The sequence below is a fragment of the Mobula birostris genome, chromosome 2 (assembly GCF_030028105.1).
Source record: "Mobula birostris isolate sMobBir1 chromosome 2, sMobBir1.hap1, whole genome shotgun sequence".
Taxonomy (NCBI): Eukaryota; Metazoa; Chordata; class Chondrichthyes; order Myliobatiformes; family Myliobatidae; genus Mobula; species Mobula birostris.
This window is the reverse complement of record NC_092371.1, coordinates 78856662-78880018: the sequence shown is the minus strand read 5'-3', so window position 1 is coordinate 78880018 and position 23357 is coordinate 78856662. Positions and strand designations below refer to the sequence as shown.

At 41.3% G+C, this 23357-nt stretch overlaps 1 pseudogene; it reads left to right on the top strand.

The window, feature by feature from the left end:
• The first annotated feature begins 533 nt into the window (after positions 1-533).
• The window catches only part of LOC140210631 (deoxynucleoside triphosphate triphosphohydrolase SAMHD1-like), a 91920-nt pseudogene continuing 69096 nt past the window's right edge, over positions 534-23357 (top strand).

Here is a 23357-nt window from a genome sequence, read left to right as displayed (position 1 = left end):
GCTATGAAGCTGCCAAATCATACCAAATAAGATATAAAAATACGCAGCCTATATAAAGTAGAAATAATGTATGTACAGTGTAGTTTCACTTACCGGAATCGGGAAGACTCCAATAAATTGCAGTTTCGTCACAGTTAAACACTTGCTTATACGAATAACTACCCGACGCAATCGGCAATCGCCTCTGATCTGGGCCGACATTTACGTGCCGGGTGGCACTTAATTAATTAGCTTGTTTATTTCGGCTTTTTTCTTAAAGATGTGGTGGGTGCGTTCTGACTACTGCTGCACCGCTGCATTCTTCGCAGCCCGGTATTGGTCCATGGCCGAGACGTTGGGGACAACTGCTTAAACTATGAAGCTGCTGTTGCCTCAGAAACCAATCAAACGGGGGACATCACGTGATGACAAGTGATTGAGACGTATGAATCCAGCTCTCCCGTAAAAAATCAGCAAAGTACCATTTAAACAAAACAAAGTTAATAAATACTTTCCAAAAACTACTTATAAACTTCTCAAGATTATTTTACGATATGCCTCGTAAATCGCAACAGAAGAAGTCTGCTGTTGTGAAGTTGCTGCGAGACAGGAAGGAAAAAGGGCCTACTGCAGCGATAGATCCTTGGACTCAGGTTGGATCTCCTTCGGAGGAGACACGTTTTATCTCTGGCGTTGAAGAACAGGGAGCAATAGCAGCAGCGGCGGTCCCTGGGAAGAAGATGCCGGAATTGCGCATGCGCAAAGAAGTTGGCATGCGCAAATCGATACAACTTAGACTACAAGAACCGACGGCCACTGCAAGCGAAAGTGACCCAGAATCAGAATCGGATTCTGCAGAGAACACAGATAAAGAAGAAGAGGATGAACTGGAAGAGACTAAAAGTAAAGGATATGATGGAGACATAACAGAGGCTTTATTGCAAGTAATGACTGAATTAAAAGGAGCAAAAATAGAGATTAGAAACATGAAGCTGAGCTATGATAAAGCTATGAGAAGACAGGAGAAAATGGATAAGAAACTTCAAAATCTGGAAAGAACAATGGAACATATTAACCACAGAGTGGAAAAAACAGAAAATGATATGCTTGTCTAGAAAACGGAAAGAAATCGACTGTTGGAGAAAGTGGACGTGCTGGAAAATTTTAGTAGACGAAATAATATTAAGATTGTTGGTCCTAAAGAAGGTATAGAGGGAGACAATCCAATAGAATTTTTTCAAAGATGGATCCCGGAAACTTCGCAAATGAAAGAGGAAGACCGATCAATTGAAATTGAACGGGCACATAGAGTTCTAAGACCAAAACCACAAGGTGACCAATATCCACGATCAATTTTAATAAAATGTTTAAGGTTTCAAGACAAAGAAAAGATTGTGCAGGCCGCTGCTCAAGCTGCCAAGAATAGAAAAGGGCCATTGATGATAAAAGGGAAAAAAAAAATCTTTTTCTACCCTGACTTAAGTTATGAACTTTTGAAGAGAAGGAAGAAATTTAATCCAGTGAAAAAAGTCCTTTGGGATCACGGTTATCAATTTATACTGCGCTATCCTGCAACCTTGAAGATTTTTTTGGCTGCCGGAGAAAAAAGATTTTTTGACGACTACCAGAAAGCGGAGGAGTTTGTGCGAGATTCTTTGAAGATACAAGAGCAAACCCAGGGGAGCGAGATGGATTAAAGATGAAGATTTTGTCAAGGAATGGACTTGGCAGATTTTTAAAAGCGAAAGAATATATAAATATATTATTAATTATATGATGGAGGGGAAGAAAGGTTAAACTTTGAAGAATATTAGTTGGGAATAGTGACATTAATTTTTCTATATATATACAATGTTTTTGTTATGGGGGAGCTGGAAGAAATACTGACCAATCGCTACGGAATTCATTTGTGCAAGCGTGGCAATAGCCATGACCCGCAAAATGGAGGGGGGTAGTTTTGTGTATCTTTTCAATAACAACATTAGTAGGGGGGTATTTTGTTGTTTTTCTTTTTGTATCTTATCTTTTTTTTATTTCTTTCTTTTTGCCTGGAAGATTGAGAGGGAAACACATAGCAACATGGTGAAGTTTAAAGAGATTCCCCAAGGAACTATGAGAGTTGAGATGTTAAGTAACGTTTTAGATTGGAGTAACTTTGTTAAGAATAATGACTAATTTGTTGAATTTTTTGAGTTTTAATGTTAATGGGCTTAATGGACCGGTGAAAAGAAAAAGCATCTTAACACATATTAAGAAAATGAAGGTAGATTTAGCCTTCTTACAGGAAACGCATTTAACAGAAACAGAACATCAGAAATTAAAACAACAGGAATTCTGCAGATGCTGGAAATTCAAGCAATACACATAAAAGTTGCTGGTGAACGCAGCAGGCAGTCGACGATTCAGGCCGAGACCCTTCGCCAGACCTGACTATCCCTCCTGAATATTGACTATCCTTGAACGTTGAGCTCCCATCCCTGGTCACCCTGGAGCCATGTCTCTGTGATCCCAACTATATCATAATCATTAATAACAATCTGCACTTTCAATTCATCCACCTTATTACGAATGCTCCTTGCATTGACACACAAAGCCTTCAGGCGCTCTTTTACAACTCTCTTAGCCCTTATACGATTATGCTGAAAAGTGGCCCTTTTTAATGCTTGCCCTGGATTTGTCGGCCTGCCACTTTTACTTTTCTCCATAGTATTTTTAGTTTCTACCCTCACTTTACACCCCTCTGTCTCTCTGCACTGGTTCCCATCCCCCTGTAGTGAACTAACCTCCTCACGCCTAGCCGCTTTAATTTGATTCCCACCCCCAACCATTCTAGTTTAAAGTCACCTCAGTAGCCCCCGCTAATCTCCCTGCCAGGATATTGGTCCCCCTAGGATTCAAGTGCAACCCGTCCTTTTTGTACAGGTTGCACTTGAATCCTAGGGGGACCAATATGTGATTATACACTGTCAACTTTTTTCTGAATTATGGACCTTCATGAATATTTATGCACCAAATGAAAATGATGCAAAATTCATACAAGAAGCTTTTTTGAATTTGGCTGATGCACATGAAAAATTGTTAATAGGAGGAGATTTTAATTTTTGCCTCGACCCAGTCTTAGATAGATAACTAAGGCTGTCACAAAATCGAAGGTAGTAAAACTAACTTTAACTTTAAGGTTTAAATTTGATTGATATATGGAGAAGAATTAATCCCAAAGAAAGAGGTTATTTGTTCTATTCTAATAGACACAAAACTTACTCAAGGATAGATTTTTTCTATTATCAATGAATATTCAACACAGAGTGAAAAATATGGAATATAAAGCAAGAATATTGTCAGATCATTCTCCTTTATTAATGACAATAATAATGACGGATAAGGAAGAAGTGACTTGTAGATGGAGATTTAATTCAACATTATTAAAAGGTCAAGACTTTTGTGATTTTATGAAAAAACAGATCCAATTTTTTTTCAATACAAACTCTCATTCAGTGGATGATAAATTTATACTATGGGATGCGATGAAAGCATATTTGAGGGGTCAGGTAATAAGTTATACGACTAAAATTTAGAAAGAATATATGGCAGAACTAGATCAATTGGAAAAAGAGATTACAAAATTAGAAAAAGAATCTCAAAGACATATGACAGAAGAAAAATGAAGACAACTTGTCAATAAGAAGTTACAATATAATACGCTTCAGACATATAGAATGGAAAAAGCAATTACGAGAACTAAGCAAAGGTATTATGAGTTAGGTGAGACAGCACACAAAATTCTTGCCTGGCAGTTGAAAACAGAACAAGCATCCAAAACGATAAATACAATTAGAACAAGTGCAAATAAAATTACTTATAAACCTTTAGAAATTAATGAAACCTTCAAAAGTTTCTATTCTGAATTATATCAATCAGAATCACAAAATGATGTTAATGAGATAGAAAGGTTTTTATCACAAGTAACTCTTCCAAAATTGAATTCGGAAGAACAGAAGGGATTAGATATGCCTTTTACATTAAAAGAGGTTGAAGAAGCTTTAGGATCACTCCAAAGTAATAAATCTCCAGGAGAAGATGGTTTTCCACCTGAATTTTATAAAAAGTTTAAAGATTTATTATTTCCTCCTTTTATGGAGTTAATACACCAAGCGGAAAGAAATACATAAACTCCCAGAATCTTTCTCAACAGCGATTGTAAAAGTATTGCCAAAAAAAGATAGAGATCCTTTAAAACCAGCATCATATAGGCCTATTTTTGGGTTGAACACGGATTATAAAATAATAGCAAACATTTTATCGAATAGATTATCTAAATATTTACCAAAATTAATACATATGGATCAGACAGGATTTATTAAAAATAGACAATTGGCAGATAATGTAACTCGGCTACTCAGTATAATTCATTTGGCACAAAAAAGGGAGGAGATGAGTATAGTAGTAGCCTTGGATGCAGAAAAAGCATTTGATAGATTGGAATGGGATTTCTTATTTAAAGTATTAGAAAAATATGGGTTAGGACCACCTTTTATAAACTGGATTAAAACTTTAAATACTAACCCTAATGCTAAAGTAGTGACAAATACTCAAATTTCAACACCATTCCAGTTAAAAAGGTCAGCTAGACAAGTTTGTCCATTATCACCTGCTTTATTTGTATTGGCAATAGAACCATTAGCAGAACTAATTAGAATTGATCAGATATTAAGGGTTTTAGAGTTAATCAGGAGGAATATAAAATTAACCTATTTGCTGATGATGTTTTGATTTACTTAACAAACCCACAGTATTCGTTACATAAATTATCTTCTAGATTGGATGAATATGGGAAAGTATCAGGGTATAAATAAAATTGGGATAAGAGTGAAATTTTACCTCTTACTAAAGGAGACTGTTGCCAATGTCGATAAGCAACCCAATTTAGATGGCCGGTAAATGGTATAAAGTATTTAGGTATAAGACTTGATAATGATGTAAAGAATTTATATAAATTTAATTATTTACCGCTATTGAAAAAAATTCAAGAAGATCTTGACAAATGGATGATACTACCAATAACATTGGTGGATAGAGTCAATGTTGTAAAAATGAATATATTTCCTAGATTACAGTATTTGTTTCAAAACAATTGTCACAGAAATTTTTTCAAGAATTAAATAAATGTGTGAGAAAATTTCTTTGGAAAGGTAAGATGTCAAGAATATCATTGGAAAAATTGACATGGAAATTTGAGTTAGGAGGGTTACAACTTCCAAACTTTAAGAATTATTATAAAGCAAATCAACTTAGATTCATCGCATCTTTCTTTGATGAACGAAAACCGGCATGGATCAGAATAGAATTAGATAAGATAGGAGAAAATACACCCGAAGATTTTATATATAAATGGGAATCTAAGTGGATACGGGAAAAGAAAGAATCTCCTATATTAAAACATTTGATTGATCTATGGAATAAGATAAATGTTGATAATGAAATAAAGAAATCTTTATTAGCAAGGAGACCTTTGTTTCAAAACAGACTTATTCTTTTTACAATGGATAATCAACTTTTATATAACTGGTACCAAAAAGGGATTAGATCTATAGGAAACTGTTATGAACGAGGTATATTGATGTCATTTGAACAACTGAAGAATGAATATAAAATATCAAATAACACTTTCTTTTGTTACCTTCAATTAAGGGCTTACTTAAAAGGCAAACTGGGTCAAACAATGTTTTTGCCAAAACCCAATGAAATTGAAATTTTAATTCAAAAAGGAAAAATTTTAAAAATTATTTCTTGTATGTATAATTTCTTGTATGTATGTATAATTAAACAAGGAATCCACAAGTCAAAACAAAAATGGGAAACAGATTTGAATATTAATATTGATGAAACAAATTGGTCAAGACTGTGTCTTCACAGTATGACAAATACAATAAACATTCGACTTAGGTTAGTACAATATAAATTTTTACACCAATTATATATTACACCGCAAAAAATAAATAGAATAAATTCAAACTTATCTGATCAATGTTTTCGGTGTCATCAAGAAATTGGTACTTTCATACATTCTACTTGGTCTTGTTCTAAAATTCAACTTTTTTGGATAAATTTAAGAATCTTATTGGAACAAATTACTGGAACTCAACTTCCACACAACCCTGTATTATTTCTATTATGTGATATTGAAAGGATAAAACCAAAACTTAAACTGAATAAATATCAGAAAGAATTCATAAAAATTGCATTGGCAGTAGCCAAGAAGGCTATAGCAGTTACTTAGAAATCGGATTCGTATTTAAGTATGAATCGTTGGAACAATGAAATGTCTAGTTGTATTCCACTCGAAAAAATTACTTATAATTTAAGAGATAAATATGATATATTTTTGAATATTTGGCGCCCTTATTTACAAAAGATTGGATGGCATATTTATTTGCTCCGATGATAAAGATATTGGTCCCTTGGGGAAAGTAATAAATAAATGTACTAAATTTATTTTGAATCCCATGGAGCATGTGGAAACTTTCCAATATCTGGGCAGTTCATCTTTCTTTTTCTTTTTTTCCGTTTTTTTTCAGCTAGGGGTATATATCGGGGGGGGGTAGGGTTAAAGGGAGGGGGTAGGGTAGTCATATCTTTCTATTTAATCACTTCAAAAACTCAATAAAAATTATATTAAAAAAAAAGAAACCGTTCAAACCACCCATGACTATCTTTAAATTCCACCTCGCAACACTTTCATTACCATCGTCTAGTGCTTTCTGTTTCAGCTTATTAAAAAGACTGACTGATTTGTCCTTAAGTATAAGAAAACTTAACGGAACACCACGCTTTGTACACCCATCAATCCACTCAAGCAATAGACTTTCCATTTTATCCATTATTGGATGCCGAGAGACCAATTTGCTATGAGCAGAACCACAGTAACATCGGCAGCTTTCAAAATTCTTTATCTCTGCGTATAAATAGTGCGAATGGTGGACACAGGAAAATTCAATGCGTGGACAATGTCCTTACTTCGTTCACCACGATCGAAACACTTAATTATGTCTAGTTTTACACTAAGTGTAACACCCTTACGAGCTCTTTTAGGCTTTTCCGATACTTTAGAACTCATCTTGCTATCAGATGCACAAAATAAATCGTGATAAAGCACGTGTTTAAGCAATGCCGGCTAGAATGCAGTTCCGGGGGAGGAGCTTGGCTGCTCGGGCGCACGCTGCCTTTTTTCATAACAGTGAAAACACCTTCTGTTAGTGAAAACAGGTAACTAATGTAGGTCTTTCGTAACAGCGAGGTGTCATAAAGCAATCGTCTGGAATACGGGGGCCACCTGTATCCTGTGTGTAACTTTGCTGGTACGCTTCTTGTGACGACAGTTAAAGTTGTTTAACACAATCAGTCAGATTAAGTGAATTACTACTACAGACTGTTTCACCCCCTGAGGTGAGTACAGTGTAATACGGTTCTCATGACTACCTGCTGTGCTCCCAGTCATGTGACAGGCCTATCCGTGAATGAGAAAGTATTGGGATGCGTCATGCTCTTACCAGTTGTTCCTCCCCTCTGGGTTAAACAGATGACATCCAGACCATGAGTGAAAACATGTTGCTGTATTGTGTGGCTCTGATACACACTCAAAGGTTTTCATTAACTGGTATTGAAGGCCAGAAGATTGTGCTGGCTTCAGAGAGTCACACCTACCAGCCTGGAGATGGGATAGTGGTGAGATCGAACTGACGAAACCATTGCCTTGAGCCTTGGTGGAAAGGCCCATTTTAAGTACAGCTAACTAGGTACATTGCTCTGAAGGTGCAAGTGAAGCCGATGAGGATCCACACATCACACATTAAGAAAACAGTGTCACAAAGCAGAGAACCAACAGCCAGAAAACCCTTTCTGACGAGGACTGACTAACTAAACTTTTTGATCATTACTGCTTGTGATAAGTTTAATGTATTCTGTCTGACACTAACACATTTGTCAGTTTTAGTCTGAGCCTGTCGCCACGACTCCTGAACCGTCCCGCACCGACCTGCGGTGGGTGGATCGGGCGGGCGCGCGTCAGGTTGCTGTCTGGCCCTACACTCTGTCCGCCAGAGAAAGCACACTCAGGTTGGAGGAACAACACCTGATATTCCATCTGGGTAGCCTCCAACCTGATGGCATGAACATTGAATTCTCAAACTTCCACTAATGTCCCACCTCCCCCTCGTACCCCATCCGTTATTTATTTATTTATATGCACACATTCTTTTTCTCTCTCTCCTTTTTCTCCCTCTGTCCCTCTCACTATACCCCTTGCCCATCCTCTGGGTTCTCCCCCCCCACCCCCTTTCTTTCTCCCCAGGCCTCCTGTACCATGATCCTCTCATATCCCTTTTGCCAATCAACTGTCCAGCTCTTGGCTCCATCCCTCCCCCTCCTGTCTTCTGCTATCATTTTGGATCTCCCCCTCCCCTCCCACTTTCAAATCCCTTACTAGCTCTTCCTTCAGTTAGTCCTGATGAAGGGTCTCGGTCTGAAACATCGACTGTACCTCTTCCTAGAGATGCTGCCTGGCCTGCTGTGTTCACCAGCAACTTTTATGTGTGCTGCACATAATTCCAGCATCTGCAGATTTCCTTTGCGTTTTTAGGTCCAACTTCGAGTTTACTTTAAGGGAGGCACGGACGTACCACATGACAGTGTGACGACTGATGCAATACAGGTATTTATACATATAATGAAAAATGAATTAAATGAAAAGGATTGAGATTACACAAACAGTACTTAAATATTAAAAACACAACATTAGGTACATGGATGAGGTGGGGCTCTGGTCTTCCATAGGAACAGGTAGAAAAAGAGGTCAGCAGGGACTAAATGGGACAAATGGCCTGGTTCTGTGCTGCAGTGCTCTATCACTAATTCACACTGGATCAGACATCGCCCGCTCTGTCATAAATGTACAATCCTTCAGCCATTATGGCATGGATTGGAGCCCCTAGGTCCATTAAGTCCATTATAATTCTGGATAGAGCAAACTTCCATTTTGTTCCCTTAGCTATTCCCTTCAAGTGGCAATCCAGGTTGTTTCTAAAGTGCTTCCATCATCTGCTGCTCGCTGTTGGTAGTCTATTTACCTCTGAGCTGGAGCTTCCATAAAATCATTCACTGAGAACAGCGTGCTTAATGGTCATTTGGCCTATTGTGTCCATGCCAGCTAAAGACAGACTATAGGTTTAACCCATTTCACAGCTCTCAGTCCACAACCCTGAGTGATGATCTACATAAGAATTTCTTGCTCCACCAGTCTTTGAAGCATTAAGTTGTAATCAGACCCAGTTTCTGTCTGTCTGGAGTTTCTACACGACATGAGGTTCTCCTGTGGGTTTCTCCCATATCCCAGACACAGACTAGTCAGTTTGTTGTCCACTGTAAGTTGCCTCTGGCTTTGGTGGGAAGCAAGAGGGTCAAGAGATTAATCGACAAGTGAGAGAGAATACAGGGAAATAGGTGAGGGGGCTGAAAGGAATGCAATGAGGACCAGTATTCCCGTTGCTGACTGTAAGGAGTTTGTACATTCTCCCTATAACAGTGTGGGTTTCCTCCGAGTGCTCCAGTTTCCTCCCACAGTCCAAAGACATACCAGTTGGTACGTTAATTGGTCAGTGTCAATTGTCCCATGATTGGGCGAGGGGTAAATCGGGGGTTTCTGGGTGGCATGGCTGGAAGGGCCAGAGGGGTCTGTTCCATGTTCTATCACAATAAATAAATTAGATGCATCAAATGATCTTCTCCATCAGAATATATGTAGACTGTAAATACCAGAACCACAGCATACATGGGTTTCAGTCACCTTTTAGGGACTATACTATTTCACAATGGACCACAGATGCTAGAATCTGAAGGAACACACAAACTGTTGGAGGAACCCAGCAGGGGTTTGACCTAAAACATCGACAATTCCTTCCCCTGTCCATAATGTCCTTTGGCTTTAATGGTGTCATATTTACAAATACTGATTCCAATGTTTAAACAGTAAAGCTGGATGACTGGAAAATTATAAATGTTACTCCGCTATTTAAGAAGGGTGGGAGACAGCAGAAAGGAAACTATAGACCTGTAATTCTGACATCAATGGTTGGGAAGTGGTTGGAATCGATTGTTAGGGATGAGATTACGGAGTACAGGAGGCACGTGACAAGATAGGCCAAAGCCAGAATGGTTTCATGAAAGAAAAATCCTGCCTGACTGACCCACTGCAATTTTTTGAGGAAATTACAAGCAGTGTAGACAAAGAAGATGTAGTAGATGTGATGTACTGCGATTTTCAGAAGCCCTCTGACAAGGAGCCGCACATGAGGCTGCTTAGCAAGGTAAGAGCCCATGGAATTACAGGGAAGTTACTAGTATTGGTGGAGCATTGGCTGATCGGCAGAAAATAGAGAATGGGAGTGAAGGGATCCTATTCTGGCTGGCTGCCGGTTACCAGTGGAGTTACATAGGGGTCAGCGTTGGACTACTGCTTTTTACAACGTATGTCAATGATTTGGACTATGGTATTAATGGATTTGTGGCTAAATTTGCCGATAATGCAAAGATAGGTGGAGGAGTGGGTAGTGTTGAGGAAACAGAGAGGCTTAGATGGTTTAGAAGAATGGACAAAGAGGTGGCAAATGAAATACATTATCGGAAAGTGTATGGTCATGCACTTTAGTGGAAGAAATAAACGGGCAGACTATTATTTAGATGGGGGGAGAATTCAAAATGCAGAGATGCAAAGGGACTTGGGAGTCCTTGTGCAGGATACCCTACAGGTTAACCTCCAGGTTGAGTTGGTGGTGAAGAAGGCAAATGCAATGTTGGCATTCATTTCTAGATATATAAAATATAAGAGCAGGAATGTGATACTGAGGCTCTATAAGGCACTAGTGAGATAACACTTGGAGTATTGTGTGCAGTTTTCAGCTCCTTATTTTAGAAAGGATACACTGACATTGGAGATGGTTCAGAGGAAATTCACGAGAATGATTCCAGGAATGGAAGGGTGAGTGTATGAGAAATGTCTGGCAGCTGTTGGGCTGTATTCCCTGGAGTTCAGGAGAATGAGGGGGGATCTCATAGAAACATCCCAAATGTTAAAAGGCCTGAACAGATTAGATATGGCAAAGTTATTTCCCATGGTAGAGGAGTCTAGGACAAGAGGGCACGACTTCAGGATTGAAGGATGTCCATTCAAAACAGAGATGTGGAGAAATTACTTTACTCAGAGGGTGGTAAATCTGTGGAACTTGTTGCCACAGGCGGCTGTGGAGGCCAAGTCATTGGGTGCATTTAAGGCAGAGATAGATAGGTTCTTGATTCGCCAGGGCATCAAAGGGTATGGGGAGAAGGCAGGGGAGTGGGGATGACTGGAAGAATTAAATCAGCTCATGATTGAATGGTGGAGCAGACTCAATGGCCCAAATGGCCTACTTCTGCTCCTATATCTTATGGTCTTATAAACCTGACTGTCTTCTTCAGGGCTAAGTTAGTCACATGATGTCCCCCTCGGGACTCCTCCTCGTAAACGCTCTTAAGTGAGCAGGGCATGGATCAGGTTTACTGTTGAAACATTCCGATCAGTATCTGTAAGTGTGTGGCCAAAGGATAGTATGGATGGATTTGCTAACCAGTCACAAAGCTTCCATTGTCAGATACATAATTCCTTCCTCTCCCCCACCACCTCCTGCAGATGCTACTCAGCCTGCTGAGTTCCTCCAGCCTATTGTTTATTTCTCTTTCTACTGACCGTGGCTCTCTTTATCCAGAGTTTTCCCCCCAACTTTTTGATGCTTTTCAAGATTCAAGATTATTTATTTCTCTTCTTCAATACATGAGTGTAAAGGAGCCCAACATATTGATGCAATTACAAAGAAGGCATGTCACCAGTTATAGTTCATGAGGACTTTGAGGAGATTTGGGATGTCACCAAATCTCCAGCAATTTTCTACAGATGTACCATAAAAGCATTCTAACTGGTTACTTCACTGTCTGGTATTGCGGGGTCTTTGTACAGGATCAGAAAAAGCTGCAGAAAGTTGTAAACTTATCCCTCTCCATCACAATAAATGTAAATATAAAAGCAATCCTATGAATCACAAGAACAAGTAATTGTTGAGTGTTGCTGTCCAGTATGTACATTAGATTAGTTTGTATACAGAGATTTACATTAGATTAGTTTGTATACAGAGACTGATTTTATGTACATAAAGTGATGTTTGGTGCAGGAGTATCTGAACATAAGGTGATGCTGACGGGAAATGATTAAGTGCCTGATGTGGATGTAATGGTGGTGGGGGGTGGTGGGGTGGGTTTGTGGGTGGAGACGTTGATCAGCCTGTCAGTGTGGGGGAAGTAACTCTTGTTGAATCCAGTGGTCGTGGTGTGGATGCTGCACAGCCTCTTCCCTGATCGGAGTGGGACAAACAGTCCATCAACAGTCTGGGTGGGATCCTTTATGATATTGCTGGCCCTTTTCCATCTATAGTTGTTTCTATGTTCTTTCTTAGAACTTTTGACCAACCAGAGATAAACCATCTTAATCATTTTATTTTCCTTTAGATAAAGTAGTTGCATACTCAGGTGATGGAACTGAGAAATTTATCCCATTTTTTCCCCAATGAAGTCCCAGTCTGTGGCCACTTGAAAGAGAACACCCTAAGTATGAAGACACCGTGGTAGGCCATGATATTACAAGTGTTAACAGCCAATAGTATCCATGTGTTAAAGGCAAATAATACTACAGATTTAATAAAACAACTGACACATAGCAAATGTCACCCTTGTTGGATTAGCCTGTAAAATAGCTATTTTCTGTGCAGTTTAACAAATAATTGCCTGGTTGTATTTCATATACAGTGGCTGCCTATATGCAAATAACTGTTTAGTACGTTTCCTAGTGTGTGTATGCAGTTGTTCAGTCTGCCCCCTAGTGGCTACAATTCTATATGATTCTATGAAGTTCTTGGGCATCACATTATTTGGATAGGGGCCATTTGATTGGTTAACTCTTATCTACAGATTTGAATGCAATGTTTCTTATTTATGGTATAAAAGGAGCCGAACACCTTATCTTGCCACATTTATTCTTTAAGTCTTTGACTCTTCTTTTCCTTCACCTTCTATAATTTCCAATTCTCTTTGTTATTTCAGCACGCAATCAAATGTTCGTGAAGTAACAAGTTTCATGCCTCTTTCTTGACTTCCAAAAGAACCTTGGATAAAAAGCATCAGAATCCAACACCCTAGAATCCTTTGTTTACATCTTTACCTTGTCTTGGTAAACAAATGGCTCTTCTAAGCGATTCTATACCTAGGTTGACTGCACACTATCTGTACATTATCTTGCAAAGCACAATGTCAATTTATTATCAAAGTATATATATATGTCATCATATGCAACCCTTGTCTTGTCACAACACAATATCTTGCAAAATGATGGTCACCTTTCTCTGTTCTGAAGTGTATGCACTACCCCTTCTCCCATCTCTCCCTCCATCACACAACGCACCTTCCCCATGTTGTGCAGCAGATGATCTGGTATTTCTGTAATAGGAGAATGTCACAGAAAAGACTGGAAGGAAGCACACTATTACAGCAAACAGCTAGAGGGCCAGATCCTCGTTCAGACGCAGAGATGGCCGGGCAGCGTGCACAGCTTGCAGGCAGTCTGGCAGGTCGGAGCAGTGACTGAGTACAAGTGAGGAAACAGGGCAGCTGAACTGTAGGAAACTGCTCCCCAACTATGTCACCACAGGAGTTTGCTCAGCATCTGGTTTGTCCCTCGTTACATGCTACTGATGTACAGTGGAGAATATTCTGACTGGCTGCATTACCATCTGCTATGGACGCTCCAACAGACAAGATCGAAAGAGGATGCAAATGTTTGCAGACTTGGTCAGCATATTGAGGATATCGAGGGTATTGCCTCAAGATGGCAGAATCCATCATCAAGGGCCTCATCTCCCAGGACTTGCTCTCTGTCACTTCTCCCATCAGGGAGCAGTTGCAGCTGGCTGAAGATGCACACTTAAAATTTTAGGACCAGTTTCTTCCCCTCCACCATCAGATTTCAACTCATGAACACTAATTATTTCAGTTTTGCATCTTTTAAAACATTTTTTCATTATGTGACATGGATGAGGAAGTGGAGGGATGGGTTAGTGAATTTGCTGATGACATAAATGTTCGCGGTGTTGTGAATAGTGTCATAACAATGTAATAGAGAAATGGAAGTCATTTAAAGGTGAAATTTTGAGAGTACAGAATCTTTATGTTCCTCTTAGGTTGAAAGGAGAGGTTTAAAGTTTGATAGAGCCATGGTTTTCAAAGGATATTGGAAACTTGGTTGGGAAAAAGAGAGATATATTAGGTGATGAGAACACTCAGTCCTCTTTCATTGTCATTTAGAAATGCATACATGCGTTAAGAAATGATACAATGCTTCTCCGGAGTGCTATCACAGAAGACAGGACAGACCAAAGACTAACACTGACAGAACCACATGATTATAACATATAGTTACAGCAGTGCAAAGCAATACCATAATTTGATGAAGAACAGACAGTGGGCACAGTAAAAAAAAGTCTCAAGATCCCGAGTCGATTCACTCCGGAGTTCCCGATAGCAGGCGGCAAAAGGAAGAAACTCCCTGCCATAAACCTCCAGGCACCGTCAACTTGCCGATACCTTGGAAGCAGCCGACCACAGCCGACTCTGAGTCCATCCATCCGAAAACTCCGAGCTTCCGACCAGCCTCTCCGATACACCCTCCCGAGCGCCATCCTCTGCCGAGTGCCTTCAACCTCTCCCGGCCTCTGAAACACGCAAAGCCGAGGATTTCGGGGCCTTCAGCTCCGGAGATTCCGGTTACCACACAGTAGCAGCGGCAGCGAAGCGGGCATTTCAGAAGTTTTCCAGATGTTCCTCCGTGCTCTCACATCCGTCTCCATCAAATCAGAATTGTGCACGGTCCCCTATTTGACAGATAACAGATATCACCACCACATAGAAGATTTTACTGGCGACAAGAGGCCTGCATACTCCAAAGGACCTCAGTCTCCTCAGGGAGTAGAGGCGACTCTGGCCCTTCTTGCACACAGCCTCTGTGTTGGTGCTCCACTCAAGTCTGTCAACCAGGTGCACCCCCAGGTTCTTGAAGTTCCTCACCACATCCACATCCTCACCATCAACAGTAACAGGGAGCAGTGCAGGCTTAGTCTTCCTAAAGTCCATCACCATCTCCTTTGCCTTACAGATGTTGAGCTACAGATGATTCACCTTGCACCATTTGACAAAGTCCTCCATCAGGACCCTGTATTCATCCTCCTGTCCCTCCTCAACTATTGCTAAGTCACCAGGGAATTTCTGCTATTTGACATGACTCAGTGTTGTATTTAAAGTCCCAGGTATACATGGTAAACAGGGGAAGGGAGCTAATACGGTCCCCTGTGGGGCCTCAGTGCTGCTTATAGACATTCCTGACACACAGCTCTGAAGCCACACTAACACACAAGCACAAACTCCAGTCGGCCAGTCCATTATCCAGGTTACGATGCAAGTCTCAAACTGCATTGAACAGAGTTTTCCCCCAGCAATGAGGGCTGTACGGTGTTAAAGGTGCTTCAGAAATCAATAAACACATGATCCTCACAGTGCTGCCCTGCCTAGTAATAAACATAATTGTCTTTTTTTTAATTATGACATTTCCCTGTTGGATTGCATTCCTGTGACCAGTCATAATCAGAGCAGGAGTCGCCTGTTCGGCTCCTCAAACCTCATCATTGATCTGATTTTGGTCTCAGCCCCTTAACTCTCCATCCTGAAGCAAAAATCCAACGGAGCCTCGTATCAACGCTCAGCAGCTGCTGTATTAGGTACACACAGACCACTGCGCATTGATGCAACTGTCTAATCAGACAATCCTGTGGCAGCATGAAAACCTGCAGACATTGTCAGAAAACACATACAAAATGCTGGAAGAACTTAGCAGGCCAGGCAGTATCTATGGAAAAGAGTAAACAGTCAATGTTTCGGGCCAAGAGCCTTCATCAGAAGTGGAGAAAATAGATGAGAAGTCAGAGTAAGAAGGTGGGGGAGGGGGGAGGGAGGCACAAATAGTCGTAGATGACAGGTGAAACCGGGGGGTGGGCAGGTGAGGGGTGAAGTAAAGAGCTGGGAAGTTGATTGGTGAAAGAGATAAAGGGCTGGAGAAGGGGGAATCTGACAGGAGAGGACAGAAGGCCATGGAAGAAAGAAAAGGGGAGGAGCACCAGAGGGAGATGATGGGCAGGTAAGGAGATAAGGTGAAGAGGGAAAAGGAAATGGGGAACCGTGCGGCAGGGGGGCATGGTAGGAGTAGGGAGGGGGAATTACAAGATGTTTGATAAGTCGATGTAGGCTACCCAGATGGAATATAAGGTGTTGCTCCTACACCCTGAGTGTGCCCTCATCGCGGTAGTAGAGGATGCCATGGACTGACATATTGGAATGCAAAGTGAAATTATAATGCATGGCCACTGGGGGATCCCGCTTTCTTTCATCAGATGGAGCATAGGTGTTCGGTGAAGTAGTCTCCCAATCTTCATCAGGTCTCACCGATATACAGCAGCCACACCAGGACCACCGGATGCAGTTGATAACCAATACAGGAGATAAGGGGATGGTGGGGGAACTGAATGAGTATTTTGCATCAGTCTTCACTGAGGAAGACATCAGCAGTATACCGGACACTCAAGGGTGGCAGGGAAGAGACGTGTGCGCAGTCACAATTACGACAGAGAAAGTACTCAGGAAGCTGAATAGGCTAAAGGTCGATAAATCTCCCAGACCAGATGGAATGCACCCTCGTGTTCTGAAGGAAGCAGCTGTGGAGATTGCGGAGGCATTAGCGATGATCTTTCAAAAGTCGATAGATTCTGGCATGGTTCCGGAGGACTGGAAGATTGCAAATGTCACTCCAGTACTTAAGAAGGGGGCAAGGAAGCAAAAAGGAAATTATAGACCTGTTAGTTTGACATCGGTGTTTGAGAAGTTGTTGGAGTCAATTGTCAGGATGAGGTTATGGAGTACCTGGAGGCATATGACAAGATAGACAGAACTCAGCATGGTTTCCTTAAAGGAAAATCTTGCCCGACAAACCTATTACAATTTTTTGAGGAAATTACAAGTAGGCTAGACAAGGGAGATGTAGTGGATGTTGTATATTTGGATTTTCAGAAGGCCTTTGACAAGGTGCCACCCATGAGGCTGCTTAACAAGATAAGAGCCCATGGAATTACAGGAAAGTTACATACGTGGATAGAGCATTGGCTGATTGGCAGAAAACAGAGAGTGGGAATAAAGGGATCCTATTCTGGTTGGCTGCCGGTTACCAGCGGTGTTCCACAGGGATCCGTGTTGGGGCCGCTTCTTTTTACGTTGTAGATCAACGATTTGGATTATGGAATAGATGGCTTTGTGGCTAAGTTTGCTGATGATACGAAGATAGGTGGAGGGGCCAGTAGTGCTGAGGAAACAGAGTCTGCAGAGAGACTTGAATAGATTGGAAGAATGGGCAAGGAAGTGGCAAATGAAATACAATGTTGGAAAGTGTATGGTTATGCACTTTGGCAGAAGAAATAAACTGGCAGACTATTATTTAAATAGGGAGAGAATTCAAAGTTCTGAGATGCAACAGGACTTGGGAATCCTTGTGCGGGATACCCTTAAGGTTAACCTCAGGTTGAGTCGGTGGTGAAGAAGGCAAATGCAATGTTGGCATTCATTTCTAGAGGAATAGAGTATAGGAGCAGGGATGTGATGTTGAGGCTCTATAAGGTGCGGGTGAGACCTCACTTGCAGTACTGTGGGCAGTTTTGGTCTCCTTATTTAAGAAAGGATATGCTGATGTTGAAGAGGATACAGAGAAGATTCACTAGAATGATTCCGAGAATGGGAGGGTTAACATATGAGGAACGTTTGTCCGCTCTTGGACTGCATTCCTTGGAGTTTAGAAGAATGGGGGGGGACCTCACAGAAACATTTCGAATGTTGAAAGGCATGGACAGAGTGGGTGTGGCAAAGTTGTTTCCCATGATGGGGGAGTCTAGTACGAGAGGACATGACTTAAGGATTGAAGGGCGCCCATTCAGAACAGAGAAGCGAAGAAATTTTTTTAGCCACAGAGTGGTGAATCTATGGCATTTGTTGCCATGGGTGGCAATGGAGGCCAAGTCATTGTGTGTATTTAAGGCAGAGATTGATAGGTATCTGAGTAGCCAGGGCATCAAAGGTTATGCTGAGAAGGCGGGGGAGTGGGACTAAATGGGAGAATGGCGGAGCAGACTCGATGGGCCGAATGGCTGACTTCTGTTCCTTTGTCTTTTGGTCTTATAACCGCAACAGACTCACAGGAGAAGTGTCACCGCACTTGAAAGGACTGTTTTCAGCCTCGAATGCTAGTGAGGGAGAAAGTGTAGCACTTGTTCCGCTTGCAAGGATACGTGCCAGGAGGAAAATCAGTGGGGAGGAATGAATGAACAAGAGAGATTGGCACGGAGTGATCCCTGTGGAAAGCAGAAAGTGAGGGGGGAGGGAATGATGTGCTTGGTGGCGGGATCCCATCGGAGATGGCAGAAGTTACGGAGAATTATGTGCTGGACGTGGAGGTTGGTGGGGTAGAAGGTAAGGACAAGAGGAACCCTATGCCTGGTGGGGTCATGGGAGAATGAGGTGAGGGCAGATGTATGCGAAATTGAAGAGTTGCAGGTGAGGACAGCGTTGATGAGGGAGGAAGGGAAGCCCCTTTCTTTGAAGAAGTAGGACATCTGCTTCGTTCTAGAATGAAAGCCTCATCCTGAGAGCAGATGCGGTGGAGACTGAGGAAGTGAGGGAAGGGGATGTCATTTTTACAAGTAACAGGGTGGGAAGAGGTATAGTCCAGGTAGTTGTGAGTGTCTGTGGGTTTATAATAGACATTAGTAGATAAGCTGTCTCCAGAGATAGAGACAAAGAGATCGAGAAAGGGGAGGGAGATGTCAGAAACGGACCAGGTAAATTTGAGGGCAGGATGGAAGTTGGAAGCAAAGTTGATGAAGTCGACAATCTCCGAATGGGTGCAGGAAGCAGCACCAATGAAGTCACCGATGTAACACAGGAAAACTTGCTGAGTTCCTCCAGCATTTTGTGTTGCTTAGAACTCCGGCACCTGCAGATTTTCTCTTGTTTGTGATTGGATCAGTTTCAGGAGGTTAAGTTGTTGTTCAGACCAGACATCAGGATGGGGAAGAATGTGACCTAAATGACTTTGACCATGGAATTATTGTTGGTGCCAGACGGGATAGATTATCTCAGAAACTGTTGATCTCTTGAAATTGTCACGAATAACAATCTCCAGAGTTTATAGAGAATGGTGAGAAGAACAAAAAATATCCAATGAGTGGCAGATCTGTGGGTAAAAACACCTTGTTAAGAGGTCAGAGGTGAATGGACAGGGAAGCACCAGTAACTCAAATAACCACGTGTCATAACCATGGTGTGCAGAAGAGCATCTCTGAACGCACAATGCATCAACCCTTTAGGTGGTTGGGAAGCATCAGAAGGCCACAAACATACACTCAGTGGCCATTTTATAAGGTACAGGGGGTACCTAATAAAGTGGCCACTGAGGTTATTCGATGTTCCAGAGATCCAGGAGATCTCAGAGCATGAGATTGTTCACTTTTCTAATTACTTGATCTGACTGACTGTGTTAAGTGACATTTACTTGCCACTGTTACAATGCCAGAACTGTACCAACAAAGTTACACACAATAAGGTATTGATCACACAAGCCCAACTTTATTGATATGCCACAGTTATTAACTGTGTCTCCAGATAATTCAAGAAAAAAAAACAAAACATTAAATATAGCACTATGGCAAAGAAAACACAATTAACAGCTCAATGATTATGAAACCTCACTCCAGGAGAAACCTCTGAAACGGGCTGATGGAGCCATGTGATCCAAGGTCAAATGTCACAAAAATGTTTCCTGCTGTCCAAAGTAAATTCAGAGTCAATGTCAATTCATTATTGAAGTATATATATAAGACCAGAAGATATAGGAGCAGAATTAGGCCATTTGGCCCGTCAATTCTGCTCTGCCACTCCATTATGGCAGATCCATTTTCTCTCTCAACCCCAATCTCTTGACTTCTCCCCATATCCCCTCATGCCCTGACCAATCAAGAATCTATCAACCTGTGCCTTAAATATACATACAACCTTCACAGCTGCCAAGAAATTCCTCCTCATGTCCATTCAAAAAGGATTCCCCTCCAGTCTGAGGTTGTGTCTTCTGGTCCCAGACTCTCCCACCATAGGTAACAGTCTCTCCACATCCACTCTATAAAGTCCTTTCACTATGTGATAGGTTTTAATGAGGTCACCCCTCATTTTTCTGAATTCCAGGAAATACAGGACCAGAGCCATCAAACACTCTTCATGTGACAAGCCATTCAATCCTGGAATCATTTTCCTGAACCTCCTTTGAACCCTCTCCATTTTCAGCACATCTTTTCTACAGGAAGGGGGCTAAACCTGCTCACAATGCTCGAAGTGAGGCTTCACCAGTGCTTTATAAAATCTCAAAATTACATTCTTGCTTTTATGTTCTAGTTTTCTTGAAATTTATGCTAAAATTGCATTGGTCGTCTTCGCCACAGACTCAAACTGTAAATTAATTTTCAGGGAATCCTGAACAAGGGCTCCCAAATAAATCCCTTTGCACCTCAGATTTTAGTATTTTCTCTCCATTTAGAAAATAGTCAACCCTTTCATTTCTTCTACCAAAGTGCATGACTTTCCACTTCCTGACATTGTATACCATCTGCCATTCCTTTGCCCATTCTCCTAATCTGTCCAAATCCTTTTGTAACGTCTCTACTTTCTCATCCAACTGTTTAAGATTAGATTAGATTCAACTTTATTGTCATTGTGCCAACTACAGATACAAAGCCAATGAAATGCAATTAGCATCTAACCAAAAGTGTAAAAGAATAGTATTATTTACAAAATAACTGCGAATAAAAAGTAAGTGCTACAGCACACAAATATAAAAGTACTGAGACAGAACAATGTGGGTGCAGTACTGCTTAGCGCTGAGATGTGAGGTTCAGCAGGGTCACAGCCTCAGGGAAGATGCTCTTCCTGTGCCTGCTGGTACGGGAGCGGAGGCTCCTGTAGCACCTACCGGATGGCAGGAGAGTGAAATGTCCATGGTTGGGGTGAGATGCATCCTTGATAATGCTTTTCCTCTTGCCCAGGTTGCATTTATGGTAGATGTTCTCAATGGTGGGCAATTGGGTGCTGATAATCCACTGGGCAGTTTTAACATGTAATGTTAAAAGAATTGTTCCCAACATAGACCCCTGTTGAACACCACTAGTCACCAGCAGCCAACCAGAAAAGCCTCACTTTATTCCCACTCTTTGCCTCCACCCAATCAGCCACTGCTTTATGCATGCTAGAATTTTCCCTGTAATACTATCGGCAGCCTCATGTGTGCCATCTTGTCAAAGGCCTTCAGAAAATCCAATTATACATCAACAGCTGGTTGTGGATTACAGGAGTGGAGATGGGCTAACCCTTATTGACATCAATGGATCTGGGGTTGAGAGGATAACCAGCTTCAAGTTCCTTGGCATCCACATCACCGAGGACCTCACGTGGTCTGTACACACCAGCTGTGTGGTGTAAAAGGCACAACCGCGACTCTTTCACCTCAGACGGTTGAGGAAGTTTGATATGGGTCCCCAGATCCTAAAAACTTTCTACAGGGGCACAATTGAGAGCATCCTGACTGGCTGCATCACTGCCTGGTATGGGAACTGTACCTCCCCTAATCGCAGGACTCTGCAGAGAGTGGTGCGGACAGCCCAGCACATCTGTAGTTGTGAACTTCCCATGATTCAGGACATTTACAAGGACTGGTGTGTAAAAAGGGCCCTTAGGGTCACTGGGGACCCACGTCATCCCAACCACAATCTATTCCAGCTGCTACCATCCAGGAAACAGTACAGCAGCATAAAACCCAGTACCAACAGGCTCCAGGACAGATTCTTCCACCAGGCCATCAGACTGATGAACTCACGTAGATTTGAGTGTACTCTATATTACATTGAATGTTCTATTTATTACAAATTATTATAAATTACTATGATTGCACATGACACATTTAGATGGAGAAGTAACATAAAGATTTTTACTTCATGTGTATGTGAAGAAAGTCAATTCAATTCAATTCAACTCTCCTTTGTCTATCCTGCTTGTTATTTCTTCAAAGAATTCTAACAGATTTGTCAGACAAGATTTTCCCTTGAGGAAACCAAGCCAACTACAGCCTATTTTATCACATGCCTCCAACTACCCCAAAGCCACATCCTTAAGGATCGACTCCAACATCTTCCCATCAATTGAAATACCATTACTAATGCCTCCCCAATCTCTTCAGTCATCTCTTTCAAAACCCTGTGGTGCTCACCATCTGGTCCATGTGACCAGAAGTACAAACTGCAGTGATTAAATCTTGTCCAAAATCCAGAGGCCCGGCACTATCCTCCAATAGTTTTGATGGAGAAAGACCATTTTGAAGACAGGAATTTCCTTAGAGAGAGAGAGAGGCTGGTAGATCGTGCTGAACACCTGCTTGCCTTCCATTCTCACCTCGATGATTTCTCAGTGTTTTAATCTGCAATATTGTTGAGAAATGGAGCCGACCTTGGGCTTGTGCCCATCTCCAGGCTTCTTGGCCTTGAGGCCACACATTTCGCTTGAAGCCTCGCGGAATCCTCTCAGAGACGGCAAAGCACCGGATCACCTAATAGGCCCAAAAACACTCCACCAAAATATAGGATACAGACTCCAACAGTGGCAGAAACACGTTTCAAAAAAAGAGAAGACTTAAGAGAAGTGAAAGAAGTAGTTATGAGAAACATCTGGAGGATCTAGCCCTTGATTACATTGATGTACTTTTGGATTTGACAGGCTCTACTTTGAGCGTTTCCAAAAGAATGCCTGCTTCCTGTAATGAAGAAAGATTTCTTTATCAGCAGCTTTATTGTCTCTCTGATGACTTTGATGACAGTCAGAACAGTGTCACATTACTTTAATCTGGCTATCTTATTGGTTAACTGGGATCAATAGAGTTTCTGTTAACTCAGTATGGTCTGAGAAGACCATGACTTATTTTTAGACTGGTCTCTTTTTGTCTCAAAGCTTCTCCTTCTTTTTCTTTGCTCTTGTAACACTCAATAAAACAGCCATAAGCAATAATTCTTATGCCTTATTCTTGACTTCTAAAGAACTGTTCAATCGCAGAAACTTCAGGGTCCAAC